Source organism: Equus przewalskii, chromosome 3 (assembly GCF_037783145.1).
Source record: "Equus przewalskii isolate Varuska chromosome 3, EquPr2, whole genome shotgun sequence".
NCBI lineage: Eukaryota > Metazoa > Chordata > Mammalia > Perissodactyla > Equidae > Equus > Equus przewalskii.
Genome location: NC_091833.1, coordinates 102,573,047 through 102,588,897, shown reverse-complemented (window position 1 = coordinate 102,588,897; position 15,851 = coordinate 102,573,047). Strand labels below are relative to the sequence as shown.

The 15,851-nt window shown below is 37.8% G+C and overlaps 1 protein-coding gene and 1 long non-coding RNA gene across 5 annotated transcripts in view; both read right to left on the bottom strand.

The window, feature by feature from the left end:
• KCNIP4 (potassium voltage-gated channel interacting protein 4) overlaps positions 1–15,851 on the bottom strand; it is a 1,058,546-nt gene that overhangs the window by 765,728 nt on the left and 276,967 nt on the right. The gene's annotated exons all lie outside the window — the stretch shown is intronic.
• LOC139082352 (uncharacterized) lies at positions 12,382–13,732 on the bottom strand. The gene is made up of 2 exons (XR_011538259.1): positions 13,648–13,732; positions 12,382–12,505 (listed from the first exon to the last, which is right to left on the bottom strand). It is a non-coding gene; the product is annotated as an uncharacterized lncRNA (long non-coding RNA).

The window sequence follows — 15,851 nt, the reverse complement described above, 5'->3', positions numbered from 1 at the left end:
TTAATGTAAAGATAGCTTTTTAAAAAATTAGTGCTTGATTAAGCAAATATTAAACACGACAGTACCACTGATTTAGAGCAAAATAAGAAAAACGATAATCAGTATTTATTATCTACGTAAGCTTTGATCATATCCTAGTTGTTAACCTTTATTGCATACTTCACAGGACATATAATCAGACAGTCCAAATTCTGATTGCAGCTTTGCTCATTACTTCTGTCTGGATTTGTTTAGATTATTAACACCTTTTAAACCCAGGCGAAGAAAAGTAAGAACCTCAGGTGACCTGTGCCTAAAATAAACCAAATACATAAGGCCTGGGTCCCAAGGCCAGGCTCCTTCTGTTGACGGTATTAACCAAATACATAGATTAACAACAAATCTTTCATTCATCATCTTCCCAATAATTAAGCCCCACCTTATGAACCAGGACTTTACCTGGTATGAAGGACACTAAGATGAGTAAGTCGTAGACACTGTCTTCAAGTTTTTTACAGTCTAATGGAGGATGCAGCATGCAATAAATCAGAGATATTGCAAAAGGACAAGTGCTGTAATAGACACATTCCATACTTTAGGAGATCAGAATGATTAATTTGGTCTTGAAGAGACTATGTAGATTAGAAGGCAGCACATAAGAAAGATTATAACTTTGAGGCCAGAAGATGAGAGTTTAAATTAGGAGATGTATTGCCTTGGACTTTTTATAATAAATTCCAAAATTTATTTATAAAATATTTATAAAATTATAGTTCTCTGAGATTCAATGTTGTCATCTGTAAAATGGGTATGATAACACCTACTTCCTGAGACTGTGGTGTGAATGAAATGAAGTGATGGTAGGACTGTAGTACTCAATGCTTTGTTGAGGAAGTAAAGGTAGGCAGCATGCATCAGGCGTTCCAGGACGAAGGGGCAGCAGGCTGGGCACGCCAATAATCAATTCTGGAGATCCAGGAAAGGAATCCATAGTGGGAATTAGAAGGTGAGTTAAAAAAAAAAAAAATGCTAAAGAGAGTGAAGATCAAAAGGGTAGAAATCATAAGTAAATAAAGGACAGGTAAGCGAATAATAAGATAGGCTCTAGGAAAAGTTCTTAGGGCTTTTACCCTTCTTCCTAAAGCTATCCTCAAATACTGTTACCTAAATAGAAAAAACAGGAAAACAAAACCCAAAACAGAAAAAAGGCATTGATGACTAATAGTTACAAAATTTGCTTAGCTAGCTAATCTCAGCCAGGTGTTCCAACTAGTCCCAACATATCTTATGACATATGCTAAATCTGAGGAGGGAATATGGAAGAAGCTCCTATTCTCCTTGCCTATACCAGTTGTCCACGTATGCGGTCAAGGTTTTGAGCTCAATCATCCAGTCCTTAGGGCCTGGATTTTCACCTTGAGCCCTTGTCTTTCAGGGCTGGCCTCTGATCTCCACCATCAATGTTCTCCACACCTCCCTTGATGTTCTGCCAGTCCTCAACCTGGTTGCAAATTATGGTTTTCCTGAGACTCTGACTCTAGTGGTTTAACAAATAAACTTCCTACTTTTCCCTAATTATGCAGCGATTTCCAGGCCTGGGCAGAAAATCTTACCAAGACTTACAGTATAATACTGGGAACCCGCCAATTGCCTACAGTGGATGTGATGTGGGCCAAGGAAAATGCTACTAGGGAATTTCAGAATTGTGGCAAACAGTAGCCATGCTCCTACCAAAGATATTCAAATTCAACTTAAAGAGGAAAAACACAATTCCAGCCAAACAACATATGTCCACAGGCCTGAGGGCTCAGGCTGCAATCCCTAGATAAATATTTAATGCTGCCCAGATCTCTCCAGTTGAATCTGCAGCTGCCTCTGACCCTAGAGTATGCTTTTCATATAAAAGTGTGTCATAATTTTCCCATCTTACTACTTTTTTTAAACAGACTACAAAGCTTAAACTGGTTTCCACAATAGACTAACAGGCTTAAAGCTGGTTTTCTTAAGATCCAGTACACTAGAGCACAAAGGCCTGAAGCTGGCCCACTAGTGTTATATCACACAAAAGAAAGCACTACTTGATACACCCAGAACCATGGTCAATATTCAGGAATATTCTGAAGTTGGTGCCAGTAATTTTCTTCTATTAGGTAAGCAGGCTTAAAAATTGTTAGAACAACCTGTGAGGGCATAACTCCCCACCACCATAAGGCACAGATCTAAGAAGACCCTGAAGGGATCCTCAACCTAATTAGGGGCTGTCATTGGCAACTGGGCACCCCAAAAACTCAGAGGCCAGGAAATCTTGCCCCTCAATGGTGAGTGCTGGTGTATTCCTTGCTCTGTGCTGCTATCTTCATGCAGATGAAGTTCTTATAACCTTTACTCATATTAAAGATGTGTCCTTTGCCTGGCAGCTTTCTGTCAATCACTGTCACCCAGGTAGCGACTTCCGGGTAATTATTCACAAGATGTACAAACGGTGTATAATTAAAAAGTGCTTGCTGCTCATCTTTTAATGACTTTACCAAAAGTGCTCTCATTTTATCTCTGGGGTGAGAAAAAAGCCTCTCACAAATATATTAATTGAGGCCATAATTGGCCGATATTTTTAATCAGTTCTTCCATGTGTTTCTCAACATTTTGCCCACGTATCTCACAAACTCCACTGCAATTAAAAAACAGGTTTATTAAATATATGTGTTCTTTTTTTTCCCAGTAAAATTCCTGAGTCCCAGAGTACTGGAGAAAAGAAGACACATCCCTGATTTTCCAGCTGCTAGAAAGGGAGAGCTCTGCCTTTAAGTAACTATGTAGAGCTTTTTATGAAATCAAAAAGCGCATTCATAATATCTGCTAATTTAATATATTTATTTATATCACTGGAGCCTGCCTCCTGCATATAAAGGAAGATAGGGTTTGAAGTAGAAAAAATTGGTTAGAGATTATTTATGAAACTCTGTAATTCTCCATTTTTATAATATTTAAGATACCAGTCAAAGCCTGACTAGGAGACATCCACTTTAAGAAGCAGTTTGAAAATAATTTGTGCCAGGGAAGGGCTAACCTGCATGCCCCACCTGGGGACCTGCTGAGTTATCCCTGAATTGTCAGGGCAGGTTACACTGAGACAATTCAAATCAATTCTGCTGTCCCCACTTAGAACTTAATACCTGAGAAAGCTTTCAAATACAATAGGTGAAAATATGTAATCCTTCATATTTTTGTATAAATACTTAACATTCAATATGATAGGTCACCTACAATCACACAAGTGGATTCAGGAAAGTTGAGTTTTGCTGACTACAACACTAGCAGTAAATTATTCCTTATGCTCTATGCAATAGTACAGTTACCGATACGTTTTCAGCTACACTTTTCCATTGACTTAATTTGAAATCACAAAATCATAAACACTCTAAGTAAGACAGTGTGAATCTTTGTTTTAAAGAATAAGAAAACAGATTTAGAAATTTCGAGTGGCTTATAGATCAAGTATATCACATACCAAGTCAAGCCTGACTACTAAACAAGTATGAATTGGCCAGATACTGAATGTCATCATTTATCTTTCTAGAGAATGTATTAAATGTAAAACATGCATTTTGTGAAAGGAGATTATACCTTGGAGGGAAAAAAAAAGTACCTTATTCATCTTTCATGTTTGTATCCTACAAAGCCCAGCCCAATCTTTTGCAAATGCTAAGTACTCGGCAAATGTTAAGTAGAATGGCACTTTAAATTGCCACTCTAATATAATGCACCTCCTCCCTCTCCTCTTCCCCGTCTCTCTCTCATTCTTCGTTCTTTACCATACGATGGGTTTCAAATTTTAGCTTTTAGTTTTGCTTTAGAATTACATGGAAGTTTAAACTCTGACATTCTCTACTCTCAAAATTCTTGTCAATTAGTTCTAGAGAGACTCAAGAAGCTGCAGCCTATAGAACACATTTGAGAAACAATTCCTTAGGAGTTACTAGCAGCTCTTTCTTGTTGGAGCAGAGTATTTATTGAGTCAGAAGGGAATCTGAAAGAGAGCCCTTCTCTTTGCTCCACCCAGTGAGGTAGAGGGAGGGAGGATGACACATGGATGCATGCAAGCCTGGAATCTGTGCAGACATGTCTTGTCTCCTGGATCCCTCACTCCAGGCAGCAAAGGTTTCATTTCCCCCAGAGAGGCGAAGTACCAGGGTAGATAAGGCCAAGGCCATCAGAGCAGACAGACCCAAGAAACATCAAAACCTGCCTCCAACACTCACCAACAGTGAATTTGGACAAGAGACTTGAACTCTCAAGTCAGTTTCCTAATATAAAAAACAAAGACAGTAATAACTAGCTCATAGGGTTTTTATGGCAGTAAAGTAAGTTATTTTTCATAATGCCTTTTCATAGCAGATGTTTCAGAATTGTAGCTATTTTTCTTCATTTACAGATGCTAAATTAAAGAAACAAATACTATATTATTAACCACATAGACTTGTACATGAAGTGAAAATGTTGCTTTGACTACAAAAACTAAGTGGGTGTCAAATAGATGTCCTTTAATATTCATTCTTAACCTGGGATGGATGGTTCTCTTATTCACATTGATTTATTTACTGCAATAGATTGAATTGTGTCCCCTCAAAATTCATATGTTGAAATCTAATCCCCAATGTGATGGTATTTGGAGGTGGGGCTTTGGGAAGTGATTGTGAGGTCATGAGAGTGAGGCCTCCATGAACGGGATCAGTGTCCTTATAAAAGAGACCCCAGAGAACTCCCTTGTCCCTTCCACCATGTGAGGACACTGGGAGAAAATGGCCATCTATGAAACAGGAAGCAGCTCTCACCGGACATCAAATCTGCCAGCACCTTGATCTTGGACTTCTCAACCCTTAGAACTGTGAGAAATAAATGGTAGTTGTTTAAGCAACTCAGTCTATGGTATTTTTGTTATAGCAGCCCAAATAAACTAAGTCATTTACCTATCTATAATTTGCTACAGGATTTTGCTAAATATTCTCAGTTGAATGTATACCATCTGGCATGAATAAATAGTTATCATATTTCATATTTTAATAGATATAAAATTTGACTCTTAAAATGGCAGTACTGGGGCTGGCCCAGTGGCACAGGGGTTAAGTGTGCATGTTCTGCTTTGGCGGCCCACGGTCCACGGGTTCAGATCCCGGGTGCAGACATGGCACCACTTGGCAAAGCTATGCTGTAGTAGGCATCTCACGTATAGAGTAGAGGAAGATGGCATGGATGTTAGCTCAGGGCCAGTCTTCCTCAGCAAAAAGAGGAGGACTGGCAGCAGATGTTAGCTCAGGGCTAATCTTCCTCAAAAAAAAAAAAAATGGCAGTACCAAAATCTTTGGAAATCATATTCATTTTTCACTGGAATCTTAGAAAATAATATCTTTCTCTCCTTTTATATATGAAAGGGAAAGTATAAAATCTAACACAGGCATTATGTTTCAATTGAGGAGGAACACTGAAGTAGAAGATTCTTTGACGTTGTAAATTGAATGTCACCTGTCTTCTTTACCTCATATTCTTCCCACTTAATATACTGTCTTACAGGGAATGACTCTAACATGCGAATGACTTCATAAAAACGTGAATATACTGAAATTCACTGAGACGAGTTTCCCTCCTGCTAACTGCAAAATGTCTAACTTTATGACAAAGTAACTGAAAGAATGTGGCAATTAAGCCATGCTCACATGACGCAGGGCTCAATATATTTTTTTAATCAAAATAATTTGAGGTTCCAAATTACTAAGCAGCAAACCAAGTGTTTTCAGGGACATTTTGAATTTTTAAGTAAATGATCATGGCTTTGTTGGTTTTCCCATGCTAAGCACAAAAATAATGATGATACTGATGATGGTAAAAATAATAATAATAATAGACATTAAACAATGTGGACCCGCAATACTACTTAACTGTTCTGTACTTCCATTTCCACATCTACAAAATTCAGATAATAATAAAATGTAAACCTCCACGGAGTGTGTTGAATAAGTAAATTAATAAATTTGCCACACTTGGCACATCATAGGTGCTATCAGGATGTCTGTTATTACTATCATCCCATTAACAAAACCTCGAGTGGTGGGTGTGTTGCTCTTCCATTTGGGAGTTATAGAAGCTGAAACTTGGCAAGGTTAATAACTCTCCCGAGTCCATGCAGGGAGACATCATGCAACTTGAATTTAAATCTCAGTCTGCTAACCCCATGAGCTCTTGTCCTAACTCAGAGCCCTCTCTTTGGGGAAATGAAGGAAGCTGGCTGAGCCACCCACTCGCAGCAAGCACTACCAATGACCTTGACAGAGGAGGTCCTGAACAAAGGCTTGGCTTTCTGCTCTCCTTAAGTCAGTTTAGTAGACAGAGAAGTTATTTTTGACATGCCTTTCAGTTAAACGTTAAAACTGCATGCTTTAGGTGTTTTAAAACTGAGCTAACAGCCAAACTCTCAAGCATTCCAAAGACTAAATGATAGAAGATGATGAGGATTGTCAATAGCCAACAACGAAGCTGAAAAATTACCATCTCTGTGATACAACAAATCATTATAATCCCCAAATACCAATTTATAAAGCCGGAGTGATCAGAGCTGTCAGGGTCTGTTCATCTTAGCCCTCTCTTGGTCTGCAGTGAATAAGTGGTTGGTTAGGCCGGCGAAAGCCTTTGACCCATAAATGAGGGGTTAGGGTTGCCAGATTTAGCAAACAAAAATACAGGCTGCTCAGTTAAATTTTAATTTCAGATAAACAATAAATACTTTTCAGCATTTGTATGTTCCAAATGTTGCATGGGGCATATTTATACTGAAACATTATTTGCTATTTACCTGATATTCAAAATTAACCAAGTGTCCTGGATTTTACCTGGCAACCCTAGCAGGGGCCTACGTTTGAAATTCCCCTTCCAGGGCTGATTACCTAAGGAAAGAAGTTGTTATGGACTGAATATCTGTGCCCCCGTCCTCCAAATTCATATATTGAGGCTCTAACCCCCAATATGATGGTATTGGAGATGGAGCCTTTGGGAAATAATTAGGGTTAGATGAGGTCATGAGGGCAAGGCTCATGAGGGGGTTAGTGCCCTTTTAAGAAGAGATATTAGCGAGCTTGCTCTTTGTCTTTGTGTGCTCACAAAGAAGTGGTCACGTGAGCAAAGTTTTCCTACAAGCCAAGAGCAGAGGCTTCAAGAGAAGAAACCTACCAGGCTGGCACCTTGATCTTGAACTTTCAAGCTTCCATAACTGTAAGAAATAAATTTCTGTTGTTTAAGCCACCCAGTCCATGGTATTTTGTTATGACAGCCTGTGCAGACTAAGACAGAAGCACCATGTGCCTTGACTTGGGGCAGCAGTGGCAATCCCGCCTCATTCAACCTTCACCAGTGGTGGTACTAAGCTGTGCGGATAATCTTTCTCTGCCTAAATGCCTTGGGTCCTCAGAAGGTCCAACTCTTATAGGAACTTCTATATGCAAAAGGGGAGTCATATGTGTTCCCTTTTCCTGCCTCACTTCAGACAATGTCTCTCTACATGACTGGCTGCCCTCAGCTTTTATATTTTTTCTGTGCATTTCCAAAACCGGGTTCCATTTTACTTTTCCCAGACCGCATTCTTCCAGGTTCTAGACACTGTTGTACAGTGTCTTCATTACAATAATCCCAACAATAATGGATTTAGATATATAAAGCCCTTGCCTACCCACTTTCAACTCCTTTCTCTGTTGCCCCTTGAATGTTATTTTTACCCGACAGTGCGGTTAGTGAATCCAGGCAAGACTGAAAGCAATTACCCTAGTCTTGTGACTGGATGCTGAATTCCAATTTTCTTTTCCATTTCAGAAAAAGGTTTGCCATAGAACTATTTGAAAATTCAGCCTAGATTTACCAAATTCTTTGACAAATTTTGTGCGCAGCCTCTAAAATCTCCACCTTATTAAATAAACTTTCCCAATGACTTTAGCACACACATATTCATATAGACCTTTAGGATTTTTACACTTCAGTCTTCACTAGGCAGTTAGCTCTTGGTTAGAAGCTAAAGTTTTTGATTGTCTCCCATTCCTGACTTCTTTTTTCCCCAATCCAAACTAATTGTCTCTCTCTCTCATACACACACACATGCACACACACACAAACACACACAAAAGGATTATTAACTCTTACTTATTTTTCATTCATCTTTAAACATAATTAGGATGGTGCCAAACATGTAGCAGTTGCTCAATACATCAGCTGTTGATTGTTTTCTGACAGTAACCTGAATTATGATCAATTCTTTGTTTTTTAAGATTTTTAAATTTTTTTTCCTTTTTCTCCCCAAAGCCCCGCAGTACATAGTTGAATATTCCTAGTTGTGGGTTCTTCCAGCTGTGGTATGTGGGATGCCACTTCAGCATGGCTCAATGAGTGGTGCCATGTCCGCGCCCAGGATCCAAACCAGCGAAACCCTGGGCCACGGAAGCCAAGTGCGAGAACCAACCACTCTACCATGGGGCCTGACCCCCATGATCAATTATTTTTGATTTGTGCAAACGTTTCCAAGTTTTACCCTCCTATTAATTTAAGAGAAAAATAAGAGAAAGATTTTGCATGGAAAAATTGCAATTAATCTCAAGGAATGTCCCATAAAATACTCACAAAAGCCTAATATAAAGAGAATTGTGGTTTCTGAACTTTACTTTAGGCCTCCTGCATGTTGATCTTTTCACTCCAAAGCTGATTTCATTTTGGCGCTTAGCTTGTAAGCACAGAATAATTTGCTTGCTTGGATTGTTGTTGGGTCTAATAAGCGTTGGTTGTTAATAAAACCTTTTCAGAACATGATAATGGCTTAGGAAAAGTACATTTATATAGTAAAACTTGAAAGGAAATGATTCTTGAGAGGAAAAGCTTTCAGAATTATGCACAGAATGAAATTTACTCAACTTTTAAAGATCCAATGGGAGAGAATATGTATGCAGTTATGCTTGTTTAACTGACTTGGGCTGAACTTTTCCACCCAAAATAGATATATTTTACATAAGAATGCTATATATTGGCTTATTATAAGTTGCCTGAGCTTACTGTAAGTATTGCTTACTTTACTTCATTTCAAATTCATTACTGAATTCATGGCTCCTTTGTGCTTTTTTAGAAAAAGATATTTCCCCAATGGATGCATTTTACTTCCTTCCAGCCTGCTTTTTTACCTCCTCAAAATTCTAAATTCTGACTATCAAACATGATTTAACGAGCTGAGAGTAGGTGTGTTCCTTCTCTGTGATGACCCTATGCCCTGTGCATACAGCTGTCCTGCTGAGCTGCAATCACCATTCTGGCTTTGCTTGGCTGTATCCCCATTCTAAACCATGAGTTTCTCAAAAGCAAGGCCCAGCTGTTTTTCCTCAACATGCATGAGTCTTAGCACGTAGCTGATACTAGATATATGTCCAATACACAATCAAACAAACAAATAGGGACTTTACAATGATCATGATGACCCAGGCACTCAGAATACTAGAGGCAGTACAAGAAAGTGATTGAGGGCAAAATGATCCCAGCAGACAGGTTTCCTGGCCTTAAATTCCCATGGGAAACATTTCATTCCATTTAAAGGAATATCACCTTGAAAAGTCCTGTTATTTTTCTGGCATTTGATATGCTTTTAGGCTAAACATGGTTATATCGAGCCACTGTGCTCCTTTGATTAAAGTAATTTCTATGACAATGGAACAGAAACAAATATCCCCCTGTTAATATAATGTCACACAAGGGTAACATTTTTAAGTAAACAGAAAATTCCACTATACCAACTCACCATTGATCTCGATACTGTAATAATTACATTATTATCCACTTACATTTGATCAGCACTTGCAAGTTTACCGTATTTTTTCACATAAACTATCTTATTTAAAATGGCAAGTAGCAGGAATATGTGTTTTGGGGGGAAATCTGAAGTGCAGAATTATCAAAATTAGAAAGGCAAAGAGTTCCAATTGACCTGAAATAATAAAACTTCATTTCCTCAATGCCTCCCCAAGGTGTTATGCAGGTCACAGGTCAGAAAAGAAAGCAAGCCAGGAGAGCTGACGTGCTAAAGGGATTTATCAGGAGGGTTAGTCCCCAGAGCAGTGCCGAAGAGAAGCACAGACTGGAAATAGAGAATTTATTTTCAAGGAAGACATATTATATCAGTAGCTGTCACAATGAGACTTCTGAGTTTAAGCACCCCTAAAGAATAACAAATCAATGATCGACTCCATCAGATGTAACTGATCATATTGCATCACTCAGGCTAATATACCAGAAAATTATCTGGGGGAATTAAGTAGCCTATTTTCACGGCTCCTTAAGGAAGCAATAATACTAACTACTCTCAAAGCAACAAAAAGGCTGTCAGCTGCAGGCGCTTTCATTTGAAATGTCCTTATTTGATATCCTGCTAGAATCTAAATCACTCCTAGTGTTCTTAGCCTAAATATAGCATGAATACTAGAGGGTTTTGTTATCATTTCTTAATTAGCAGAAAATGTCCTTTTGTGAATGGTGACATCAGGAATAACTTAAAAAAATCTCCTTTAAATTTGGAAGCAAATGGATACCTATAGAGAATTTAGAGAGCAACATTTCTGTTCTGGGTCCTGTCTGGCACAGCACACTATATTCCTGAGCAGTTCCTACATGACAGTTACTAGTGCTTTGATGTCAGAAAAATATATGTTTCTTTTAGATACCTTTCACACTCAGTCTCCCTTCACCAGCATCACCATATCCATCTTCCTATTGCCCGAATCTTCATCAGAACTTATATTGCTTGCTTACTCTGTGCCAAGCACTGGACTTATTTGTCCATTCCTTGATTCTCTTGGATTAGTATCAAATTATCAAATGTTTGGTTTATTGCAATCATTTCCTTATTGCAGTTCGTCAAACTTCTCTCCTCACTGCAGATAAAACGATTAACAAACAAACAAACAAACATGATTGTAAACCTTTCTTTTCTTTTCTTTTCTTCTTTTGAGGAAGATTGGCCCTGAGTCAACACCTGTTGACAAGCTCCCTCCTTTTGCTTGAGGAAGTGTGGCCCTGAGCTAACATCTGTGCCAGTCTTCCTCTATTTTGTACGTGGGATGCCTCCACAGCATGGCTTGATGAACGCTGTGTAAGGCTACACCTGGGATCCGAACCCACGAACCCCAGGTGGCCGAAGGGGAGTGCACAAACTTTGTTATACTACTGGGCTGGGCCCTACACCCCTTATTTAAAATCCTTCAGTCATGCCCTCTTCATTCATCCAATAAATATTTGCTTCCTTACTAGGCTCCATGCACTTGCAAGAAAGAGCCCAAACTTCTTGACATGGCATGAAAGATGTTTCTGGTTTCGACCTAAGGCATCAAGTACCATCTTCTGCTATTCTCACATCTACATTTCAGAAATAACAAATCCCCTACAGTTTCCTGAACACAATGTGCTGTTTCACACCCCCATGTCTTTTCACATGCAGCCTGCTCATTCTGAAATGTCTTCAGTCTCTAGTTCACGTGGCAACCTTCAACTCAGCCTTCAGAGCCTGCTGCCATATTACCCTGTGAAGCCTTGCTTGCTATCTTCAGGAAGGTAAATACATTACTTCTGTATCTTATCAATGCCTTCCTTACTGCTCACATCACAAGTTATGCATTCATTTGCCACATGTTTATTTCACCTACCAAAACATGAGACTCAAAGCCATCAACTCTGTGGTATTTATCTTCATATCCCTGGAATCCAGTACCAAACCTGCTTCAGACTATACACTCAATAAGCATTTGTAGATTGAATAAACATACTTTAGAGAAAAAGCTAACATTTCAAATATATAAGCCATGTTTTCATTTGGATTGCTCAAATTTTTAACAAAACAAAACATCCCACCATCATGTTTGATCATGCCATCTCCATAGGTTGTTATAATGCACTTCAATTTTATACAGTAGACTCCCCCAATTCAATTTTATTATACCTCTGAGAGTATCATCTGCCTAATTTTCTGTTTATTTAAATAGCAAAATCTTACTAAAAAGAGAGTAATTACGCAAACATTAGCTAAAGGATGATCTATCCAACAGGTGCTTTGCAAAAAATTATTTTCTTCTTAGTTTTAAGAGGTAAGTCAATATCAATTTCATATTTAAGATGCAAACTTGGACTCATCCACACCAATTGGAAAACTGGATGCAGTTCATTCTATAAATACCTCATAAACTGACTTTTTATATTCCCCTAATAGGAATATCTCTTTAAACACTTTCCACAGTTTCACTTTATGCAAAACCCCTTGCAACTTTCTCTCAGAATACTTCCTCAATCCAGGTCAGACGAAGTCAATTCAACTCTTTCTCAAGTGTCCATCTTCTGGACCAATTGAATTCCATGGTATTCATGTTTTATTTAGGATAAAGCCCTCCAAATTTTCCAACTCTTAAGTAGTCATTCCTTCCATCTGCTCAGTTCAAGTGAAAATGTATTTTCCTCTGACACTTTTCGCCTGGAAGGTCAAATAGGGAAATATAATGAAAAGCAGTATTCCATCATCTATACATCTACCCACCATCTGTTCATTTAACAAACATTTGAGTTGCCATTTCAAACCATTATTCCATTACAATTTCTCAATAACTTCCCATCCCTTAAGATTGATGCCATCTTATATCAGCCTTTCTCCATTGTTGTCCTGTCACTAGAAACTCCCTAGACCTTTAATGACTTTAGGACATGGATCATTTTCCTTTCTTTCTCATCCTTTTTTATATCCTTGTTTATGTGAGTTTTCACAGTAATGACTCCTCTAACATGTGGATTCCATGCTTCCTGATGTCCTGCATTATTGCTACACTTTACTTATACCAGCCTATACTTGAAACTTGCAAAATACACTCTTTTATCACAATCTCTTAACATCCCCTTTACAATGATCTCCTCTTTTCCTTTCATGCAACTTCTCTTCTATTGAAACTAAGTATTATCCATTCAATAAATATCTACCCAAGGGCCTACAATGGGCCAGGCATCGTGCTAGGTTCAAGACATACCAGTAGAGTAAGGTAGGAGTCCTGTTCTCATAGAGCTAAAAACTAATAAAAGAGGCAGACAAGAAAATTCACTATTACCTGAAGGTCAGATAAGTGCCACAAGAAGAGTACTGAGAGGAGGTAATGAAATTCCAGAACAGAGAAACACCAATTAGATATTTTGAGAACATCCTTAAAGACCTTCCAAGTAAGAACTTCCATGAAAGCACTAACTATAAAAAGTGCCCCCTGTTTGCATAAACTTTATTGCCTATAACACACATGATCATTCATTGTAGTTATTGTTATTACAAGATTTATATCTATTCCTAAATGTTAAATTCCTCTAGCAGATTGATTTAACATTCTTTGGATCACAGACCTTTAAAAAGCTTACACATAGTTATTTGATAAATTTATACCTATCCATTTTGTAAGCACTTTTGCACAATCTCCCTCACCAAAACCCTCTAAAGGTGGAAATTTGTTATACGTATTTTATTTAAGAGGAAACTAAGAATTAGCAGCTACGTAATTGGCCTGTTTACTTAGCTAGTACCTAGTAGACCTAGATTAAACTTAGGTGTGGTAGAGACTTCTAGCTGTTCCTGAAGATTACCTTTTGTTTCTTCCTGGACACACAGCTGGGTAACATTTCCCAGCCTTCAGTGCAGTTGGCGTTGGCCAGGAAACTGAGTTCTAACCAACGGAATGGAATGAGTGAACCAATGAGTGAACATGATAAGTGACACTTCCGGGTTTCTGGCAACAATTACCTACTGCTCTTCCTCTGTGCTCCTTTCCTTTTCCATGTGACTAGGATGTCAATGTCTGACAAATATGAAAGTCAAGTGTTGAAGATGGCAAAGCCACATCACCAGCTTGAATCTCTGAATTACCATATGTTAGAGAGTTACCCTGCTAACATGAACACCGACTTAGACAATTAGGTGAGAGAGGCATAAATCTCTTTGTGTAAAGTTAATAGCAAGGCAGGCTATGTTTACTACTACAGATTAATGTACCTTAGTAAAGGCACTAGGTCAGCATTTCTCAAACATTTTAATCTCAAGAGTCCTTGACACTTATAAAGTTATTGAGGACTCTGAAGAGCTTTTGTTTGTGTAGGCTTTATCTGTTATATTTAGCGTATTAGAATTTAAACCAAGAAATTTAAAATAGATACATATATTAATTTCAAAATAACAATAATAAACTTATTGTATGTTCATATAAATAGCTTTTTGAAAAATAACTATATTTTTCAGAACGAAAAAATTAGTAAGAAGAATGACATTGTTTCACATTTTTGCAACTATCTTTAACGTCTGGTTTAGCAGAAGATAATTAGATTCTCATATCTGCTTCTATATGTATCTGTTATGATATAAGACTTCTTGGAGCTTCTAGAAAATTCTACTGCACATTCATTAGTGAATGGAAATGAAAAGGGAAAAGATCATCTTAGTGTTACTACGGAAGTAGATTTCACTTCTTGAACCACCCGAAAGTATCTCAGGGGACTCCCCACTCCTTCACCAATCACATTTTAAGAACCACTGTACGAGATTCTGACAATAGAATCTCCAATTTTATTCATTATGTACTCAAAATTCTTAGGAAAGCTGTGGATCTTCAAAAAATAAACATAAGCAAACACTTGACACATAATTTTAGTGATTTCATGAATCCCGCATGCTGTAGACTAAATGTCTATGTCCTCCCCAAATTTATGTGGTGAAATCTATTCCCCCAGCTTGATGGTACTTAGAGATGGAGCCTTTGGGAGGTGATTAGGTCATGAGAGTAGAGCCCTTTGGAATAATATTAGTGTTATTACAAAGGAGAGCTCCCAGAGGGATCCTTCACCCCTTCACCATGTGAGGACACGGTGAGAAGACAGCTATCCGTGAACCAGGAAGCAGGCTCTCATGGACAGAGATTCTGCTGGCACCTTGATCTTAGATTTCCAGGCTCCAGAACTGTGATAAATAAATTTCTGTTGATTATCAGCCACCCAGTCTATGGTATTTTGTTATAGCAGCCCAAACAGACTAAGATACCACAAGTGTCATTCAATGAAAATTAAAAACTCTCTCTAGGACAGATGTCACGTCTTTTTCACTTTGTATCTCCTACAATACTGAGAAATATATACCTGATACTTTATATGATTTCAAAAAATGTACACTAGAAACACAAAATATTAGGACTGGAAGGATCCTTAGGGAATATATTGCTCAAATTTCTCATTTTTACATTCAGATTATGCAAACCTGGGAAAGGTAAGTGACTCCTGAAGGTGACAATGAATGTGATAAATAAATGATGTAAAAATAAAATTGCAGTAGGCCAAGTTATTACATTCATTCATTCATGTGAGAGTTATTTTAAAACTTTAAATGATATAAAGCTATACCTTCAAAGAGACAATAAAAGACAAATAGACTTTTAGAATTTTAGAATTTAAGGAGATACAGAAGTCACCTACCCAAATTATCTCACTTGTAAGAAAAAGTTACAGGGTCTCAGAGGGATAAAATTACTTCTCTAAATTCACAAAATGATAAAGGTTTACCAATTCTGGACTGGGTACTATTACCACTATATCATATTGCCTTTGAAATAACTCACATTTTTGTGGCAAATTAATAATTCCCATTTTGAAGCAAATTAGTAAGAAGAGCAATTAGTGTGCTATAGCAAAAAGTAAAAGCAAAAATTTAGGAAAATACTGCAATAATCTAGCTCACAAATTTTATTCACTTTTATTCAGCTTCTTCAAACCTAAAACCTAAGAGAGCTGAGGCTGGGAAAATTAGT